This window comes from Ailuropoda melanoleuca, chromosome 7 (assembly GCF_002007445.2).
Source record: "Ailuropoda melanoleuca isolate Jingjing chromosome 7, ASM200744v2, whole genome shotgun sequence".
NCBI classification, from domain to species: domain Eukaryota; kingdom Metazoa; phylum Chordata; class Mammalia; order Carnivora; family Ursidae; genus Ailuropoda; species Ailuropoda melanoleuca.
The window spans coordinates 12,584,392-12,601,774 of record NC_048224.1 but is presented as its reverse complement, the minus strand read 5'-3'; positions in this window follow the sequence as shown (position 1 = coordinate 12,601,774).

The following is a 17,383-nucleotide window of genomic DNA, read 5'->3' as shown; positions in this document are numbered from 1 at the left end:
GCTTTGAAGGTGGTTTCCAAAGAGAAATCCAAGCATGTGCTGAATTTTGGAGACGCTGTTGCCTGCAGTCTCTACAGAACACTACTTTGAAGGACAGCATCTTTTCGGTAGTATGATTCAGGTTTTTTGGGGGGGTATTGTCAGTATGATTATATTTTTATTTTATTTTATTTATTTTTAAAAAAGAGAGAGAAAAAGAAGAGGGGACGGCAGAGAGAGAGAGAGAGAGAAAATCTTAAGCAGGCTCCACACTTAACATAGAGCCTGATGAAGGTCTCCATCTCACAACCCGGAGATCATGACCTGAACTAAAATGAAGGGTCAGACGTTTAACCAACTGAGCCACCCAGGAGCCCTTATTATTTTATTTTTAGTTATTTTTTATATTCAGCTTTCTTCCAAAAGGGGTTTAAGATAATTTCCAAAGATGTTGTAGAGTAACAAGGAGGATTAATTTTTTTTTAAATTCAGGTGCTCCTCCTGGATTACCAGATGGTGAGCTGGCTGGACCTGGCCCTACTCCCTCTCCCAATGGGAAACTTGCATCCAACTCCAACTCCCCTTGCAGCAAGGCCTCAAACTTCCCGCTGATCTCAAGGTCGCCAGGTGACATGCAGGTGAATTCCCAGTGTTGCTGTGAAAGCAGTCACCTAAACTCTGACTGCCTGCAGAGTCCCCAGCACTGACAAGGGCATTGGCATGCTCGCTCATAAAAGGGAGAGCAATAAATGCTGTTCTCTTTTCCCTGGAGCACCCTAGATCTGCCCATCCCAAGGTGGGCGCAGGGTCGTAACACATCAGCGGCCTCTCTGACCATGAGTTCTAGCCAACGCCATCTGCCCCTACTGCTGTTATGCACAAGACTCAGTACAAAATAGATTCACAACACAGAAAAATTAAGTATATACATAAATTTATAGGAATGAGTAATGAAAAAAATAAGGATAAGATGAAACTAAGGTTGATGATATAAATTGAGTACGTCATGAAGTTCTATGCTCTTGTATGCTACAAGTCCCAGTGACTTCAGCCCTTGTGTATCCTTATTCCCTATAATGCCCAAAGCAAGAGTCCAAGTACCCACTCCATGGGACCACAGGCAGTCCACTCTTTCTCTAGGCTCCATTCACTGAGTGTACCTAGAGCCCTGCAGAAAGCCTCCATAACCCACAATCCTGTCTCGGTGGGTCATGGTTACATGATGACTACCTCCTCAGCCTGCCATTTTTTTTTAAAGATTTTATTTACTTATTTGAGAGAGAGAGAGAGAGAGAAAGAGAGCATGAGGAGGGGGAGGAGTAGAGGGAGAAGCAGGCTGAGCTTGACATTGGACTCGATACCAGGAACCCCAAGATCATGACCTGAGCCAAAGACAGATGCTTAACTGACTGAGCCACTCAAGTGCCCCACCTGCTATTTTACTTCAGCAGGTCACTTCTGGCCATCTCAGAACCAGTCTCATCCTGACCTCTGCTATTTTCCCCGTACCCCTTCCCACCAAACACTGGGCAATTCCACAGCTGCAATTAATTTCTAGAATATATAAGACTTTACTAAAAGTAAAGGAAATATCACGAGAGAATTTCTATACAGAAAAGGTAAATTAGATATCAAAATGGTCACAACCTCTAGAATCCATAGGCCAAACCTAATGCAGTTACTTGCTTACCCTTTGCCCCACACTTGGTCTAGTGGCAGGTTCCAGCTTATCTCCTACAAAGGAATTTTTTTTTAAAGATTTATTTATTTTAGAGAGAGAGCATAAGTGGGAGGGGCAGAAGGTGAGAGAATCTCAAGCAGACTCTGCTCTGAGTGTGGGGCCCCATGTGGGGCTCGGTGTCACCACCCTGAGATCATGACCTAAGCCAAAACGAAGAGTTAGATGCCTAATCAACAGTGCCAACCAGGTGCCATGCAACCCACCCCCTTTTTTTTAAAGATATATTTATTTACCACAAAGGAATTTTTGACTCTGACTTCCCTGTTGAATGTGCAGGACCCCAACTTTCACTGGGCCTAATAATAGGGAGAAAATCATGTTTTCCTCCCCCTCAGTGTCAGGCCCTTCTTCCAGACAATAGTATAAAAATCTGCACAGATTCACAGATAAGAATACCCTAAGGAAGGTCAATTTCAATTTCACATTCAGAGATATTTAGTTACCATATTGTCCAAAGTTCTTTGAAATAAGGTTTTGGCTTTACCTTTGCAAAAGAGAAGTGAAAATATTTTTCTTAGCATAGAAAATAGTCCTTCTCAAAAATGAATCAGAAAACAGCTGGCAGCTTTAAAATAGCAGCTCAAACTGACTTAGTGCCATCAAGATTTCAGAAATATTGACTCAATATTTTTGGTGGACCACAAATATGGTTCTAAATCTTGAAACCACTGTGGAGGGAAACATGATTCACTTTGTGTTTCAAGATAACAATAAACTTTCCTTGTGGCTCCCACAGAGAGAGGGAGAACTGTGTCAGGGCGCCTGGGTGGCTCAGTTGGTTAAGCATCTGACTCTTGGTTTCAGCTCAGATCATGATCTCAGGGTCTTGAGATTGAGCCCCAAGCTGGGCTCTATGCTCAGCTGGGAGTCTGCTTGATATTTTCTCCCCCTGCCCTCCCCCTGCTCATGCATGCTCTCTCTCAAATAAATAAATCTTTTAAAAAATACACTTTAGGGGCGCCTGGGTGGCACAGCGGTTAAGCGTCTGCCTTCGGCTCAGGGCGTGATCCCAGCATTATGGGATCGAGCCCCACATCAGGCTCCTCCGCTATGAGCCTTTCTTCCTCTCCCACTCCCCCTGCTTGTGTTCCCTCTCTCGCTGGCTGTCTCTATCTCTGTCGAATAAAAAAATAATAATAAAATTAAAAAATAAAATAAAATAAAATAAAAATAAAAAATACACTTTAATGTCAATTTAGAAGTCGAAATATTGCTCATTCTAAATAAATGTGAGTGGACATGCTCTGGCAATTACGGTTACAGACATCTTTCTACATTTATGAGCACGGTGGCAGAACTGGAAAATATTCAAGAAAAGGAAGTATAGTAACCCTAACGTGTCCTTCGAGTTGGCTTTCACAAGTAAATTTGCTGAAGCTAACAACACTGAAGGGAGACCTCTCCACTAGCAGACAGTGAGGATTGTCGTTGTCGTAAGAAAAAAGTTGGGATTCAACTAAATCTTGCAATTTTTAACACTAAACCTTGTTTGAGGCACTGAATAACATTGTTTATCATTTACCAGGCAAAGGAGAAGCCTTGGTGAATCCGTGTGCCTCGGGAACAGTCAAGCCAGGATGTCACTTGAAACAGAGGAAGAAATCTGAGGCAGGATCTTATTCAAGTGACATAATCCATCCCCAATTCTCCTATTTCTAAGCCCATCATAGAAGGCTTGGCAGCTACCCGTTCTTTTTCTTTCAGCATGCCAGTGGATGAGACCCCTGCATTTCTCACCTTCCCACCGCATTCCACACGGACGTTTAGCTGCTGGGGGCCTTCAAAGAAGAATTCCTCTTTCCTGAGCCCTGTTTTGAAACTTCAAAGGCTCTCACTGTCTCCGAAATGGTGACAAGTTTCCTTGCCAAGAAAACTTCCCCACGAGGATAATCTTGATATTCTGGGCACAGATGGAGTCCTTGCAGGACTTGGTAACACATCTGGTTTGCGGCTTTGATGAACAAAGAGGCTCCGTATGTCATCATGACTCATCGCTGTCCTCATCAGCATGCGTTTCGCTCAGAGACTCTGCCAACGGACTTGACAGAAGTTTTGTCATCATCTACTTAAAGCAAGTCCTCCATTCCATCAGAGCCCTGGCCTTCTTTCACCTCATTTTCAAACAATTGTGTTAAGAAAGGAGAGCAACATAGAAATGTTTCCTACTAAACAGAAGATCACTGGCTTTCTTGAGGGTCTTTGAAGAGTCATCAAACATCATTTGAAACATCAGGGGGAAATTTCGGCTACCCAACGAGAAAAGGAGAGCCTGCTCCGTGTAAACGGACATGAGGTGATTTTCTTGGCATTACTTGAGTATTTTACAAGACTAAAGAGTATTTTACAAGAGATTTTACAAGAGTGAAATCTTTCCATTCAAAATTTTCGTCACCATTACGGATGCTGGCAAAAACAAAACAAATACTGTTTTGGCAAAGCTTTTTTTTTTTTCTATTCTGGAAGGTAAAATTGGACATAGAAAGCTGAGCTAACTTTTAAAGCTAGAGGAAGTGCTTCTGTAAACAGAGGAGAGAGGATAAAACCTTAGAGAGTTTGGTGCAGGCTGAAATCTGAAGACACAATCGAATATGGCAGAAAAATACTTCTGCTTAGATTATTTGCTTAACATTTTGAAATGCAGATTCAGAAGACATTCTTTCCTTGATGAGATAGATAGCATCAATAATAAAGACCAGACAGGGAAACAGAGGGAGCCCATGAGAGAAAAAGCTGCATTTTTCCCCCTTCTCTTTTGGCTTCTATTCTTACTAGAACATGAACCCCCATCCTACTTTACACATGCCTTGTCATGCAAATAGCCTATGCCCTCCTTGTAAGGGACAAGGCGTTAATGATTCTCTAGAATAAATAAGATTTAAGGAAGGACCAAGTGACAGTGACCCAGAGGAACCTATCCTATGTGCATTCCAGACCACTGGAGCTAGACGTCCCCATGCCAAGACCCCCTCACTCTAAGGAATAACACCTGGGCCCTTGTCTTTATTCTAACTGGTTCCTGGGTGCCCGAGAGGACGCAGAAATAAGCCTGTCCTTGTGTGGCAAAGGGAGCTACTGACACCATCGACATTTCTAAAATTTTTCAGCTATTAATGTAAAACATTAGAAAGCAACTGGGGCAAACTCATACATATTCAAGAACATTACACCATTTCCAAGTTCTTGTACAGACCAAAGACAACCTCCTTGATCCTGAAACAAGCCATTAGAATTAAATTTTCCTTTTAATTTTGTTTGAATTTTTAAACTTTTTTTAAAGCAAGGATTCAATTCTCATTTATATGAAAAAATGAGAATGGGAGATATAATTCTTTTTGGGAAACATTTTTCTATTCTAGGTGAAGGAAATCAATTTCCAGTGCAATAAATTATATTAACTGAAGAACAGTGTATGTACAAGTTTATAGAATTTTTGTCTGGAGTTGGAGTCTACAGTTTTGGGCAAATGTTCAAAGCAGTTCCTGACTCCAAAAAGTTTTAGAAGTGCTGATCTACAGAGACAGTTCCACAGTTACCCTTAATGCAGGCAATAAATATTGCTCGTGAACTAGGACGCTAATGGACACTGGAGGCAGTGATTTGGGGTATTGGGCAAGCACACGGAGTCCAGTCAGACTATTTTAGAGCTTGAGTGCTGCATTATATCCTTTACCCCTCAGCATTACTAGGGGAGAATTAAAATCCTCAGAATAGAACTGAGTTGCCTCCAAGAATTTGTACCTGATAGATGCTCATTCCTCCTCCTATCAGGTAAAGATTCTCTTCTGAACGTAACTTAGGTTAATGTCACTGCCAAGACCAATGGGTACTTAAAGCCCCAAGTTCCACATCATAGAATACAATAATTTCAACTGGGAAAAAAATTTATGGCTTTCCATTAAAAAAAAAAAATAGAGTAAATCTCTCTCTCTTATCACAGAGACTAAAACAGAGAGTCTTAAGAACTCATGAGGATTAGGAAAAAAGTCAGCTTTCTCTGGCCTTTTTGTTTGTTTACATTGAACACTTAGAAGCTTTTCAAAACTGCAATGTGAAATTGTAGTCAAGTTCAAAGAAAGAAAAATGGAATTCAAGGAAGGGTTGACTTTTCTATGGGAAATGCTGGTTTACTCTACATACCCTCCAGGTGTTAGATGAGGCTCCTGGTACGAGTGGGAATATAATACAAAATAAGGTTGGGATCGTTTACTTGGTGTTGAGAGCTACATCTGTTACTTCATTAATACATTCTTCTTAAATAAAACAGCTATCTGATTCCACCATCCAAGGCTGCCCGCTGGGAACATACTATCTCTTGAAGCTTTCTGATTTCAAAAACTTTGGTGTTGTTTTGTTTTGTTTTGTTTTTGTTTTGTTTTGTTTTGTTTTGTTTTGTTTTTATTTGAGAGAGAGCACAAGCAGGAGGAAGGGCAGAGGGAGAAGCAGACTTGCTGCCGAGCAGGGAGCCCGACGTGGGGCTCGATCCCAGAACTCTGCGATCATGACCTGAGCTGAAGGCAGATGCTTAACTGACTGAGCCACCCAGGCACCCATCAAACAACTTTGTTTTTAATGATTATGCTTAATACTATAATGCCCTGACTCGTCCCAGGCCTCTGCATTACTCATCAGAGGGGTCTTCTCCCCAGATAGCAGTGGGTGGGGTGAGAGCCCAGGTGCCTCCCCAGCCGACTACCTGCCTGGATCTCCCAACAGTCCCTGTTCCTACATGCCCCAGGGTTTTGATTTGCCTTCCTGTTGCCACATACTGAGTTTCTCCAATGTCCTCTGTGACCATCGGTCCCAGCCACCAGATTCTACAACTGGTCCTGACGCCCAGGGAACTACAACTGCCACCACCTTGACATTAGCCCAGTAAGACAGATTTTGGACTTCTTGCCTCCAGAACTATAAGATAATAAGTTTGTGTTGTTTTAAGCCACTAAGCTTGTGGTCTTTTGTTACAACAGCAATGAGAAAACACTTGTTAAGATGACAATCTTCCCATATTGATTTCCAGAGTCAGCAAAATCCCAACATGATTTTTTTTTTTAAGAAACTGACAAGCTGATCCTAAAATATACATGGAAATGCAAAGAAGCTTGAACACAATGAAAATCACTCAAGGGACCTCGGGGAGAATGATGGATATGTTTTAAAACTGGCTTTTGGTTATGGCTGCACAACTTATAAATGGTGAAAAATCATTGACTTACGCTCTTAACACAGGTGAATTTTATGATATGTAAATTATACTTTAATAAAGGTATAATTAAAATATATGCATACTTATAAGGAGGTATAATTGCTTGTACGTAATGCTTTTTACATTTAAAAAACTGTTGAGTCTAGGTAATGAATGAATCTAGAACAATTCAGATGATCTATTTCCTCAATTTTTCTTTGTGTTTTAAAAATGTTCTTAGTACAAGAATTCTTTGAATTTGTCATTTGTTCCAATATAAACTAAATTATGGAGAAAGAAGATGAGATCATTGAATAATACCTTATACTACTGTATCATATTAAATATAATTTTAAACCATTACTCTGATGCCTGCCTAATTGATTTTTAATTATTTAAAAGTCTTAATAACGTACAGGCATTTATTTATATAATCTCGGTGGAGCATTCTTACAAAAAATTGAGAACCAGGCCCTTACTCAGAAGCATAACCTTATATTATAACATTGATCCTATGAGAGAAGAAGGTTTTATTAAGATTTAGACTTTGGGCCTCTTCTCTGAGAAAATAACCTACTGGTAAGTTTAGCCAACTGCTTTTTAAATTTGTTCACATGTATCAGCTCTTCTTTTTCCCCACAACAACCCTTTTAAGAATTTTGTGTGTCTACATCCATAGAAACATTCACTTTAAATATCCTTGATTGTTGATGAAATATCACATCAGTGTTTTGGTCTTCACAGTTTAGACTGGTGCCTGCTATGTTTATGTCTTCTTAGAGTCATAACATTCCAGACATAGAGGGATAAAGATGTTTGCGTGGTTGCTTGACAGAAAGTCTATAGCCCAAAAATAGACACATTTTTATGCTATAGGCTATACGTTGGTGAGTACATTTTATTGTCACTCATATTCACAACTATTTTATAACGCATTCCATTTTAGGAACAGACATAAATCGGGGCACCTGGGTGGCTCAGTCAGTCATATGGCCAACTCTTGATTTCGGCTCAGGTCATGATCTCAGGGTCCTGGGATGGAGCCCCAAGTCGGGCTCCACACTCAGCAGGGAGTCTCCTTCAGGATTCTCTCTCCCCCTGCCTCTGCCCCTCGCCCTGCTCTTGTGCACACATTCTCTCTCTCTCATTAAAATAAGTAAATCAATCTCTTCTAAAAAAAGAATAGACATAAATCTTTTTTTTCCAATGTTGCTTTACCTCTCTAATGAAACATTTGTCAACTAGTGTTATAAATGTAGTAACAGTGCAATGTTCATTAGCCAATGTGAACAGAATCTATCATATTTAAGTTAACTGAATTTAATGTTATAACCTCAGCAAGATAACACTTTTTTTAAACTAAAATACTGAAAAAATATTGCTTGTATACTTACTGTAATATACTTTACATTACCAGAGACATTTCACATGTGTACAGATATGTATCTGTACAGAATTTATTCTACCCATACTTAATGGGCAATTAAGAGATTTTTTTTTTAACAGTACTCTGGCCCTAACATTTGTTTGGTTTTTTCTTGCTTTACTTGCTGCCTTTAGCACTAATCCCCAAACAGAGCAGATGCAAGACTGCATTACCTAGAAAACCTCCTCTGACACCCACCCTGCCCCTGGGGTCTCAGCACTCACTTGGGGCCCGCTAGGCCCTACACATTTTCACACATGCTACTTGGCTAGGGATGCAGCTGTCTCTTTCCACGTCTGCCTTCCCCACTAGACTGTGCTTCCCTTGCACGTAGAATCCATGTTTTATTTATCTTTGTATCCCCAGTGCCTGGGGCATCCTTGGCACTCAAATAAATATAGCCTGTGAAGAGCTGCTAGTCAGAATGCAGATCATTCCAGGCCAACGTTCTATTGAACATCTGCTGATCAATAAGTACTCCGGTCGAGTAGGGAACACAAGGATGCGTGGATCCGATTCTGTGGACTGCAAGAACCTGAAGTGTGTAGCAATTTAAAGAAGAATCTTTTGTGGTTAGAAGATTTTAACATTTTTTTGATCTCACCTACTGCCCTTTAAGTGAAATTGTCTGTAACGTATTTAGAAAGTGTTTAAAACACCTGTTNTTCTGTGGACTGCAAGAACCTGAAGTGTGTAGCAATTTAAAGAAGAATCTTTTGTGGTTAGAAGATTTTAACATTTTTTTGATCTCACCTACTGCCCTTTAAGTGAAATTGTATGTAACGTATTTAGAAAGTGCTTAAAACACCTGTTTGGGGGCACCTGGGTGGCACAGCGGTTAAGCGTCTGCCTTCGGCTCAGGGTGTGATCCCGGCATTATGGGATCGAGCCCCACATCAGGCTCCTCTGCTATGAGCCTGCTTCTTCCTCTCCCACTCCCCCTGCTTGTGTTCCCTCTCTCGCTGGCTGTCTCTATCTCTGTCAAATAAATAAATAAAATCTTTAAAAAAAAATAAAAAAAATAAAAAATAAAACACCTGTTTGTCATTCTTATTATCTATAATTATATTTCTATAGTTCTTAAATAGTAATAATAGATAACTCTCCGTGGGGCCCTCGTAAGTCCTTTACATACAGTACTGTATATCATTTACACTCAATACTTCATATACACTATGTATATACAAATAATTTGTATACAATACTTTACCTACATTACAATATATCATTTATTCTATACCCAATTACCCCCATTTTGCCCATTTTATAGACAAGAAGCGGAAGCATAGAGAAGCAATAACCTGCACCCGTCACCGAACAGAGAATATGAACGAGCCAAACTTTGAACCCGCTCCCCTGAGTGTTAGCATAACATTTTCAGCAAATCTACAATTTAAACCTCCTCTGTACGCACAAAAAATGAGGTGTTACCAAGTTAACTTACACCTAAATTCAGAAAAATCCCTTTGTTCTGAATAATTTAAATAACAACGCCAGGGATTATAACACAATCTGATCCCACACAAGCATGGCTGTCACAAGGGAATCGCTGACAGCTGACAAATTTGAACTGCAGCTTCCCATTGAAAAACAAAAGTCTTTGGAAATCCGATTCAAAGCTAGGATCAAGCCTTGCAGGCAACCCAGGTTGGGACCTTCTTCCACCCAAACATGAAATGACCAGATCATTAGTGCAGGCCTCATGAATTCACCATCTATTTGTTCTAAACAAATTAGGCTACTTGTTTACTGGCATGAAGTGAAAAAAGGAATTACTCAAGATAAATGAACAGGGATTAGGATGGTGTGCAGGGCTGACACGGGAGTAGCAAAATGCGTGTTGTGCTTTGCCTGCTGTGTAAGCTCTAAGTTTTTCTGCGCAATATGGATCCTTCTATCCAATGGTGATGTATTCATTATTTTTTACCTCTCCATAAGTAATCGAGACCTCAAAAACACATCTACGTAAGGGCAGTTTTTAAAAATCTGAAAAAAGAGTCAGAGAGAGGAGGAAGAGATTTATATCAGCAACCACTGAGAAAGATAGGTTAATGCAACCAAGAGCTACATGGAACTTCTTGGCAGCTAAGGCTAATAAAAAAGAAACAGGGGGCGCCTGGGTGGCACAGTGGTTAAGTGTCTGCCTTCCGCTCAGGGTGTGATCCCGGCGTTCGGGGATCGAGCCCCACATCAAGCTCCTCTGCCATGAGCCTGCTTCTTCCTCTCCCACTCCCCCTGCTTGTGTTCCCTCTCTCGCTGGCTGTCTCTCTCTCTGTCAAATAAATAAATAAAATCTTAAAAAAAAAAAAAAAAAGAAAAAAAGAAACAGTATACATTGTGGGCTTCACATTATCTGATACAAGAAAGCAGTCTATTCTTCGGGGCACACAAAATTTTTCCTAACACTCAAGTCTACAAGAAACTTCTCTCAGGGACATAGAAGCAACGCCCAGTATTAAAGGAACAGATAGGTCAGTGGTTTCGCAAAAGAGACAGAAAAGCTCTGTTTCTTATCTTCTGAATCCTTCTCTGTTTTCTCACATCCCTGGTTACTTGCATCTGTGTAGCATTTGCCCCTTCCCCCAAATAATCCAATGTAACAACTGTGTAATGTCAAATGATTAGAAAAGCCATTTCACCCCCACTACATTATCTTAAAATCGTAGGAACAGAACCCAAGCCAGATCTGCATTTCTGTTCCAACATTTAATACAAGTGGAAATTTCTGAACAAGAATTTAGGATGCCATGAACTCCTCAAGCGCAAGGGCTGAGCGATTAGTGAAGTCCCAAATGAACAAAAACATATTAAAGCATACTTCTCCAAAAGACATTGCACTAACAGCTATATGCACTATTTTTTTTTAGACTTTGGGGTTTTATGGAGGACTATAATCCTTCATGTCTGGGGGTACAGATATAGAGCTCCTGATTTTTCAAATTTTATCAAAGAGTTCAGAAAACCCTACATCTATTATTACTATAATTTCAAAAAAGACGGAGCATATTGACACAAGGATAGTATGAAGGGCATAACTTCAACATAAAGGACAGTCCTCTAGCTTGAATATTAGCTTTGTAAAAACCTGGCTACGTAATTCATATTTTTTCCTCTTTGCTGCATACTGCTGAGAGCAACTACATATCTCTTCCCCAAACTTGCCTGTCACTATAATTCAAATCCTGTTCAGTGTCCTTTATTGACAAAGCTTTAGTGTGAGCTGGCAAAGGAAAAAAAAAAATTATAGGACCCAGATCTAATTTCACAGAGCAGGCAAAAAACGTGAATTGAGAGCTGAGAGGCAATGGGTTGATAGCTGACATATCGCCCTCCATAAAAGCCCTTTCCACAACCCGTCACCTCTCACTGATCCTGCAAAGCTGGCTTCACCTATCCACATTGAACAAACCAGGGAAACCTCAAGAGCTTTGCCTTGCTCTTCCTTTACCTGGAATGCTCTTCCCCCAGATATCCAGACAACAGCCCCTCAGTTAGGCCAGGTCTTTGCTCAAATGCCACCCTCTCAGTGATGGCGTCCCTGGCTACCCCAAGACCCCATGCCCCTTCTCTGCCTTATTTTACTCCATAACACTTATTGACATATACCATAATGTACATTTTGTACTTATTTATCTTGCTTGTATTTAATGTCCTTGCCAGAAAACGACCTCTCCAAGAATAGAGATTTTGCCCGCTTGGCTCACTGTTGTATCCTCAGCATTTAGCACGCTGACTGTCTCAGAGTGGGCACTTGCTAAATATATGTTTAACGAATGGTCTTAAGTAGAATTTAAATATTTATAAACATTTAAGTCAAGGGTAATGAAAAAGTATACGGTTCCCAAAAAATTAAAACATACGTCCATGAAAAGACTTGTACAAGAATGTTTGTTTCTTTATTCACAAGAGCCAAACACTATAAACCATTCATCTGTCCATCAACAAGGGAACTGATATATATTCTTGCAATGGAATATACTCATCAACAAAAACGAATTAACCACTGATACACCAGCAACATGGATAATCTCAAAAACATATTGAGCAAAAGAACCCAGTTACAAAATGTATGTACTGTATGAGTACTTTTATATAAAGTTCTATAACTGGTAAAACTCATCTATAGTAATAAAAATCAGAGTAGTATTTGCCTAGGAAGAGGGGAAAGGAATACAAGAGTACTTTCTGGGATGACAGAATGTTCTATATCTCAGTTGGGGTGGAGGTTACCAGGTTATCAAAACTCAGTGAATGACAAACTTAAAATAAGCGCATTTCATCCTCTGTAAATTTTACCTCAGTGAAAAATTCAGTCATAATCTGATTCAAAATAAAATCACAAAAACAATCTGTAATCCCAATTTGATGATAATCTGTTAATTAAACAAGGACAATGCCTAGATTCTTTTATCCTAAGTTTACCAAGAAAAAAACAATTAAAATTTGAATGGCATATCTTGGCCTTAAATGACTTCTTTATTTGGAAATCAATAATTTTATTTCAGAAGAAAGATAAATATTTGGCATATTGATGGTTTGAGATTTTTTTTTCTCACTACTGGAAGTTTTTGTATTATAAACAACTTGGTTTTCTTTGTATTATAAACAACTGTATAAATTTTAAGATAATATTATGTCTGCCAAATTAAAAATCATTTTTAAAATTCAGTTGGGGAAATAAAAGGTCTATGAATCAAATGTAATTGAGAAGCCAATGACATTTGCACCACTACAATTGTTCAGACTGATTTGATTTCAAATTTATTTGGGGACATGCTTCAAGAACGCATTTTTTTTTCAAGTTTCGAAATAGCTCATAAATGGCTCAACTTATGAATTAGCAGGGAGGGAATATTTCAGATGGAAGGAGCAATAAGAGTGGTGGATGAGTTTTAAAAAAGGCATAGAAAACAATGGACTTGAGGGACTCTTAACTACAGGAAAAAAACTGAGGGTGGCTGGAGGGGAGGTAGGTAGGGGGATGGGGTAATTGGATGAGGGGCATTAAGGAGGGCACGTGATGTACTGAGCACTGGGTGTTACATGCAATTGGTGAATCACTAAATTCTACCCCTGAAACTAATAATACACTATATATTAACTAAATTGAATTTAAAGAAAAAAAGAAAAACAACGGACTTGATTTTTACTCACACTTCTTGAGATATGACAAGGAGAACTTGAATGGTCTTCTCTCTGGGCAGCTGGACTAAAATACATAAATATACTTGCTATAGCTGATGACTGGAATTCATATAATCAGGCATATGCCAGCCATTTAATGTCCTTTGCTTGGTTCTTTGGCTCATGGGTCAATGCCAAGGTCCTCAGAGTCCCTGTAATGTCCAGTTAAGGAATGGTAGGAGTCTGAAGTCCACTGGGTTTAAATGGTTCACCACGTTGCAGAACTGCTCAGGTGAACCCTACAGGGCCTTACTGGCTCCCGGAATGGAAGGTTCTTTGGAGAGTCCGTCTGTTTCATTCCACCTGAGAGATCCTAATGTAGCTGGGGGATGAAGTTTCAATTGGATGATTCAGGGCAGGCCCAGCTCTTACTGTGTGATTTAGGGTAAACCTTTTCTAAGAGCTGGCATCCTGGTTTGTAAAATGCAGCTACCAATAATACCTATCTCACAGCGTTGTGGTGAGAATCTAATGAACTAATGCCTATCAAAGTCCAGCACAATGCCTCATGATAAGTAAATACATAGAAAGTGTTATTGTAAAAATGTGTTAATTAATTTTAAAGATCTTGGATTCCTGAGGGATTCCCCCAAATAACTTACTTCTTCTGGGGTAAGAATGTCCTGGCATACTTGAAGAAAACACAGTGTCTAGCAGATTTCTTTTAGCCATAAAACCCAATATTTAAGATAGAGCGTGTTCATAGGCTGTGCTCACAGCAGTCTCAAAGCCTCCGTGGCAGTCCTGGGGAGGTGTCTTAACACTCTGCAGAGACTCTGCTGGAAAACTACTAGGAAGACTCTTCCATCTCCATCACAGACCTGCTGCCTCATCACCCATTGGCTCCTCCTGCTGGGTGGTCAAGGAAGCCAATCAGGCCAATATAATCCTAGACTGTGTTTTTTACCAAATTAAAAAAAAAAATGGCACTGGAAAATCCAGATACAATAAAACTCCAAACTTTAAGTAGTAAAAAGAAAAGAATACTTATACTAGAAGAATTAAAGAAAAAAGTTATAATTTTATAAGAGAGAAGAAAGAAAAGAAAAGAGAAGAAAAGAAAAAGGAGGGAGGGAAGGAGGGAGGGCAAAGGAAGGGAGAAAAGGAAAGAAGGAAGAAAAGTAAGGAAGGAAGAAAGAAAGGCAGGCCCTGAGCTTTCTAACAGCCAAGGCAAAGTGGGAAAAACTGAAGATTTCTTAAGTTCCATTCTCCGCTTAAAAGACATTGACCAAATTGTAGAAGAGACAAGCATTTTCCTGGTCTCATGCTCTGAGATTCATTTACCAGGTAAATGTCAAAATAAGAAATATTAAGCAACATGATATATGGGCCCTCAATATCAAGTTTGAAGTGATTTTTTTCAATGAAATGATATTCTGTACTGCACATAGTGGCCTGTTTTTGTCCCTACTCAGTCCTCATTAAAAACAAATAACACCATCATAAGTGGCAATTCTATACATCTAGTGTAGCAGAGAGGTGGTTCAAGTCTACATGGAGATAGTCAAAAAAAGAGCTGAAGTTCAAAGTCCTGTAAAGGATGAAGCTGTCCAAGATGAAGGTAATTAAGATAGAGGATAATAAAGAATTGTGAAGTCAAGAAATCAGAAGGGCCATTAATTTAGATGAAATTGAAATACCTTACCAGTTTGTGAGCCAGATGAAAAAATCTAGTTCTCAGAAATTAAAAGACTTTCTAGGAATTGTGCAGATGGTAGAATCAAGAATGGGGATGGGCGGGTAAGAAAGTGAACTGAAGAAATACATGGCATGCTTGCAAAGGCCAGGCCCTAGCTAGACGCTCTTCACAATGAATCAGGGAATCCTCACAAGCACTCAGCATGGTCTTATAGTCTCTGAGAAATGGAGGCAGGTGTCAAACACATTTGTTCTCCAAACTGTGCTCTCTGCATCCCTTCATGTGAGCCACGGAAGTGACCTCTACGGGCCACTGAGGGGAGGAGGGAAGGGGACAGGGGGAGTGAGACAGAGACACAGAGAGAGGGAGGGAGCTAAAAAGTGGCACAGAGGACCAAGAACTATGCAAATCTTCACATCCTGTGAGTTTCAGTACATCAAGACAATGTGGTCTCTACAATGAGAGCTTTACTGGGAAAGTTGGATTTCAGTCCTTCTTGTGTAGAGACCCAAAGAAGTGAGAAAAGAGTTGAAGATGAAAAGGAAGGGTAAGAAAAAGAGCATGGGGGGAGGACAGCAGGCAGTGTGGGGACCAGCTGGTGGAGGAAAGGGCTGCTGAGGGTCCATCAGTGATCCGGAAGAAAAATTGTTGACTCCGTTAAAATGACCCCCCCACAGACTGCAAATACTATGCTGGCATAGAGCCAGGGCGTTTCTGGTCCTGAGCCGCTGACCCTCCCCTTTTTAGTCCTCCCCTAAGCCCCCTCCTACCTTCAGCAAACCAGCTGGGGCTGGGTTACCTACCAACATCCTCTCCCCTCCACATACCCCACCCCTTCAGGCAATGTGTTCTTTTATGACACCTGATNGTCCTGAGCCGCTGACCCTCCCCTTTTTAGTCCTCCCCTAAGCCCCCTCCTACCTTCAGCAAACCAGCTGGGGCTGGGTTACCTACCAACATCCTCTCCCCTCCACATACCCACCCCCTCAGGCAATGTGTTCTTTTATGACACCTGATCACTTTTAAAATTCCTTGCATCTGTCCAGTCTGTACATTCCCACCAGATCATATCCAGTTTTTAAAACTTGGAGGGCAGGCAGGAATTAAATACTGGGATAAGACATGATTTGCCCAACCTCCATGTGATTCTAGATATGAGCCCCTTTCATTCATGAATTTACATTCACAATTCTCAGAAAACAACTTCATTTCCTATTTTTTTAATATTCATATTCTGCTTCAAGGGGATTAAATAAAGCCATCTACCAAACAAAGTGCCTGTACTTCTGTTTGTAATTGAATTAGAAGACCATTTGTACATAAAAAAATAATAATACCAACCATCATAAAAAGCAGGCTGGGGTCGTTAAAAATTAATCCCTTGCTGCAATCATGAAGGACCATGAGGACAGTTGGACAGCAAAAGGACACGCACATGTGTAAATTGTCCAGATGAGACTCGGTTTGCAGAGAAAAGGGCGTCGAGTGACAGAAATAGTCTAGATATGTCTTATAGATGGGTGATTCCAGAGTTCATAGAATCCTCTAAGGAAGATGTTTAACCCACAATAGGAAATTTTAAGTAGATGACTTCTCTTCACACAGCTAATAAGCACAAGGGGTATCTCCAGGGGACAGGAGTGAGGAACTAGAAAATATCACCCTAGTCCCCTGATAGTAAGACAACAATTTAATAAGAGCTCTTGGCTTGTTTGTTGGATTTGGGGGAGGGAGGAGGAGGAAAGAAGAGGGGAAGGAAAACAAAGAGACACTACTTAAACATGCATGTTGAATATAATCCATATTCCCATCTCAGAAATGTCAAAATATGTGAAAATGTGCATCTTAAAATCAAGAAAATATGGTAATAAAGCTAATAATACCTTTTTTTTTGAAGTGCTTTTTGTAAACAATAGGTATTTGTTCTTTCCTCACGGTCATTTGAATGTCCCTGTTAATCTTGTAAACTCCCTATAAAAGGTACATACTTTGAGATACAAGGTTTCTCAAAGACTCAGTCTCTTAGAGACTTGGTGGAAACATAATTTCATTTGTTACATAATCTCTTATATTTGAAAATCAAGTTTTAATTATAATGTGAAATGGCAAAAGGGTTATTTTATTTATTTTTAAGATTTATTTATTTTAGAAGGGGGGAGCGGGAGAGAGAGAGAATCTCAATCAGACTCCCCACTGAGCACAGAGCCCAACGCAGGGCTCCATCTCACAACC